The 5,243-nt window shown below is 40.1% G+C and overlaps 1 protein-coding gene across 1 annotated transcript in view; it reads right to left on the bottom strand.

Moving 5' to 3' along the window:
* The window catches only part of LOC145494805 (uncharacterized), a 24,232-nt gene extending 23,892 nt beyond the window's left edge, over window positions 1-340 (bottom strand). Inside the window, exon 1 of the mRNA XM_081474380.1 lies at window positions 1-340. This exon is cut by the window's left edge and continues 2,077 nt beyond it. The gene's annotated coding sequence lies outside the window, so the exon portion shown is untranslated.
* Window positions 341-5,243: the final 4,903 nt, after the last annotated feature.

A 5,243-nucleotide genomic window follows, 5' to 3' on the forward strand; every position in this document is an offset into this window, starting at 1 on the left:
TTTACCTTCATCCCAGCACATGCACAAAACGTTAGCCGTAATGTAGAATCTAACGTATCTCATCTAACTCAGCCTAGCGGCTTCGCCACTCTCGCGTATCACAAATATGACTGAATTGCTCGCAGACTAGCAAGATCTTGAAACACAAATTTCACAAAACTGTTGCAGGTCTTACTCGCATCTGTATAGCTGATGCAACTTATTTCAGACTAAATATATTTTTCTTACCTTAGTCTTACCTTATTCCGTATCTGTTACAGCTGGTTATACAAGCAGAATTGTGCAACTGACGGTGACTGCCCACAATCTCTATCGTTACAACCATTCTTTTTCAGTTGATGCGAAATGCCTAAGAATTGGTGAACAAGATATATAGTATTTTTTTTTACATTCAAAGTTACCATAAAGGAAAAGTATCTTGTTATTGACACGCGTAGTCTAAACTTTAATTGTTTATAACTCAGAAACAAGCCGGTTTACCTCCCATTTTTGTTATCGAATGCAAATCAACATGCCAAGAATTCAACTTTGTTCAAATTAAGTTAAGGAGGCTGGTAACAGTTTCCAGCATTTTTCTAACAGCTATACTTTGAAGGATGAATTTAACAAGTTACGTAGACTGTTCACAGTCCCCGATTTTTCCGTGAGATCGTAGGAGTCAATCTTTGAGCTCGACGGGCCGCCATCTTGGTCTCTTGATGCGAGCAAAACTGGAGAGAGTACAAAATGCCCGTGGGTAGGGGTGGTGGAGGACACGGCTGACGGGAAAAATAGGGAGACTGTAACAGCTTCACTCTGTCTCCTGTTCAAGGGGCGCGGCCGCCGGTTTGGCGCCTCCGTTAATCAAATCAATTAACAATCTCCTCCCCTGAGAAAAAACCTGTCAAATCAGGGTTGATGATATGAATATATGTTACTGTGCTGTAAATTTCGAAACATTTTGAAGGTTTAATAAGTTGAGTCGAATGAATGCGGGACGGAAGAACTCTTCTCTGACTCCAAAAAAAGCGGCAAAGCCCACAGAGAATTCCAATTATTCAGATGCGTGCCGTCTTTGTGGCATTAAGTGTAAAATTTCAGTCGGAAATAAGAACAACCAACGGAGCTTTCAGCCATTTCCTTCCTTGATATATTAAACTCTTGCCAAAACCAGTTGGAAGAACCGCCAAAACATCTTTTCCTTCGAGTAAACGAGAAACGGCCTCCTTTTGCTCGCGCTTTAACACCAATCCTCCAAGACAAGAAGCAGACAGACGATCAAAATCAAAACATTCTACAGAAACTGAATTCTCTTGAAATTGATGCCACTTTGGCCTGAGCCGTAAAGTGATGAATGTGACTCTCTGTCACTCAAGTTGTCAACGCTCTGCTACGCTCTGATGGACTCTATTGTCCCTTCGACCAATCAGGCGTTGCCGTTGCTGGAGCAACTAACGCAGCGAACACCAGACAGAGGGAAGCTGTTACAGTCTCCCTATTTTTTCCGCCCCGTCACCCCCACGCTATTAACCGCACCGCCACTACCCACGGGCATTTTGTACTCTCCCCAGTTTCGCTCGCATCAAGAGACCAAGATGGCGGCCCATCGAACTCAACGATCGACATCTACGATCTCACGGAAAAATAGGAGACTGCTGAACAGTCTACAAGTTACGCTACAATAATGGTATCACAAAAATGCCTAATCATTGGTAAACAAGTTGCGATCATTCTTTTATATAACAGGTTACCATAGCAACACTGCAACCTAATAAAAACACCCTTAATTTTAGCTATAGGCACTTACAACTCAAAAACGAACTCCGTGACCCCCATTTTTTTTTTTTTTTGTTATCGAATTGTGATAAGCATAATAAGGTGCAAATTTTCACAAAATGTAAAAAAAAAAAGAAAAAAAATTCTGCGAAGGGTCGTTTCAGAGCCACCTTATTCTTTCGAAAAATTAAGGTGGCTAGAAACCCTCTTTACAGATTTTTCTTTTAATTTTGTAAAAAGTTTCATAGATCTTATCATGTTTATTACAATTCACCCAAAAAAAAAATGGGAGTCACCGAGCTCGATCTCGTTTTAGAGTTTTAAGCGCTTTAAGTCAAAATTGAGGTGTCAGTTAAATAGGTCATACTGTTGCTATGGTAACCTACTGTGCTACAAAATTGGCACAAACATGTTCCCCAATGATTGGGCATCCCATGATCGTGGGATCAACCGATATAGAGTGCATATAATGACCTGTTAAAATCTACATCTTAGAAAGTGCTGAAAACTGTTTTAAGCCACCTCAAGGTGATTCCTCGGAATTGCATTGCGCATCCCTACTGCGCACGATTATCAAGGTGTTAGCGCGTGCTCACGAGCGCGTGCACGTACACAAAAAATACAAAATGGTAGCTTTTACTAAACGGCTTGACTTGCGAGAGACAAATTGTCCTTTTTTTTTTTCCGGAAACAAGTACCGGGACCTAACGATTTTTTTTTTATATATATATATATTTAGTTTGAATCATCTTCTTCTACACATGCAGTGAATATGGACCAATTTACATTGCAGAGTAAAAAATTATCACGGAAAATGAAAGCATAGTTAGCACTCGTAAAAAATGACATGTGGCCCCAGAATACTGGATGCTTGGAACATATTGAATCCCTGTCGACTAAACATGAGTGTCTTTATCATGAAACGTACATGAAATTGCTCCTTAACATTGATGCAATACATCCATTTTTGTATTTCTCGCTTAACTTTCTCCCTACATCTCTGCTCTCTTAAGGCGTAAGGTGAATAGATCAAATATAAACGTTTGTGAAAGCAGATAATTTTATGAATTATGGGGTCAATTGAAGGTCCTCTGGCTCCTAAGGGAATACGGGGACCTCTCTTTTTTATTTCAAAGTTTAAGTTCTCTTAATTTAAGCAACCAACAGGTCAAGTTTGAAAGAAAATCTATTCAGTGAGTTCTAAGGGCGAGTTCAGAGCCACTTTCATTTTTCGTTAGTCTGTACGTACACAGCAGACCCTCCATTTAGGCTTGAGTTCGTCGAGACCACAAGCAAAAGTATTAACCACAGGACGGGAAGCCAGTAGCAAAGAAATTAAAGTCTGTGGACGGACTCATTTTTCGTATAATTTACTTGCCTCTGAGCCCTCTCCCACACTGATTGTTTTAAATATTGCAAACAAAAGTTTAATCTACTTAATATTGTGATATACGGCTAAAAGTACGGTTGTTTTAACAAATTATCTTGTTACTGATGTGGACCTTTTTTATCACAAAAATGACCATAAATTGTACATGTTCACCAATAATCAGACATTTGTTTGATATTATTATTAGTACAAGACAAAATGAGGGACAGTCCCTCATTTTGTCTTGTATTAGTGGTATTACGTTGAAAAGAGTTATCATATTTCTCGATCGAGAGAAGTGTTGAAAAGGGAAGCGAAAAATAAATAAATAAATAAATAAAAATCAGTACAATGGATTGGCTTAGAGATTAAACCAAAACTGCCTAACTTGAGACCCAAATAATTAAACTCGAACTCGATATTGTAATATGAACTGGTGAATTCTATACACTACACAAAATTTGTGGGCTCTTGATTTTCTGCCTTCCAGTCTTACATTTGGATTTGTTTCTCTGGCGTGATTTGTTTCTCGGTAGTTCCGAGTTCAAAACCTAGGTCACGCTATGTAAATAGTCGACTGGTGTGCCTCCTGCCACTTGGGATTTTGAACTATTGTTTGAAATATTTGTTTCCTTAGTTTCAGTGGCATGCCTATAAACTAACTAAGCTTAGTGCTTGTATAGCTAAGTGCATGACCAATATAAATATATAAGATTTACAATTTTTTTCAGTTTTTTTTTTACATAAGGCGTGGGTCAAGTTGGAGAGGGTGGTTATCTAACGACTCTGGTTATTTAACGACTAATTCCCTACTAAATAGTTGCATCCGCCTTGAACCATAAGCTTCAAGTAAATGCTCTAGCTTGCTTCTGTTAAATTAAAAAAAAACAAAAAAAAAACAGAAAAGACAAGAGAAACCATGATTGCATTTTACCTTACCTGCGTATCCGCCAGAAGACTGTGGCCCGCTTGGATGGATGGTTACTTGAGGCACCTGGGATGAGGTGTTTTCTTGGATACTTCCAGATGGAACCTGGACATACATTAGCCCATTCCCTGATGTTCCAGCCATTTGCTGCATGTTTTGTACGGGCACAAACATCACAGGAGCGTTAGCGGTTCCCATCTGATACAGGCAAGTCGGAGCCATCATCGGTTGGTACCGGCAGATTTCCCTGCCCTCTGATATACCTCAACTTGTGAGATCCCTACCCTTTCATGTAACTGAAGACTGACAAATGTACCCCTTTCAGGCGGAACCTCCCCGTGTAGACAGTTATAGGGAGTCCCGCTTTCAGTGATGTTTATTTGGGGAGAGATCCTGAGTTCTCACCCAGGCACACGCACATGGAAGATAACTTTGCAATCCCCTCCTTTTTTTTTATCTGCTGCACGGGTATTTGGAAAACTCACTTGATAATACTGCTGAAGTCATCATTATTCATTTTATTATTGCTCTATTTGATTATATTTTTTGTATATATAATACTTGTCTCGAGCCGGTCCAGTTTTATTTTTCCCTCAGTACCAATTCTGAATGTTATGAAACGAAATTGTCTTCTGAACCGACAAATAATCCCGGAAATACTGTCGCTCATAGGGCCTCTTCATATGAGCCCGGCAACCGGGCTGGCTCGCCAACGATGTCTGTTCAGAAGGGAAATGTCAGCCCGGTCGACCGGGATGTAATTGAAGAAAACAAAAGGGTGGAATATAAACTTGTACCGTTCGTGACTATCGTAGCTTTGTGGACTGCTGTAAGTTTACTCACAAAGCTAATTCGCGTACTTCTGAAGTGGAAACACGTACAAGACAAAAACTATGCCATTTTGGACGTTATGATTCTGTCAAAAAGCTTTCGTTGCGGTCACCCGGGCTGGAGTGTTCAAATGGGAAAATTTCAATCCCGGTTATTGAGATCGGCCAGCCCGGCTTCTCGTGTATGAACATATGGAAATTTTTATGAAGTAAAGAACTGCGAGGCGAGATCTCCGACACCGACACAGGTTGACCCGGCTCATATGCATGAAGAAGCCCTAAGAGAGATCTGAATCCCCGATGGTAACTTTAACACTCTTCTTGCTCTCAAGGAAGTCTAAATTTGTAAGGGAAAGTATCA

Source organism: Orbicella franksi, chromosome 8 (assembly GCF_964199315.1).
Source record: "Orbicella franksi chromosome 8, jaOrbFran1.1, whole genome shotgun sequence".
Classification (NCBI taxonomy): Eukaryota; Metazoa; Cnidaria; class Anthozoa; order Scleractinia; family Merulinidae; genus Orbicella; species Orbicella franksi.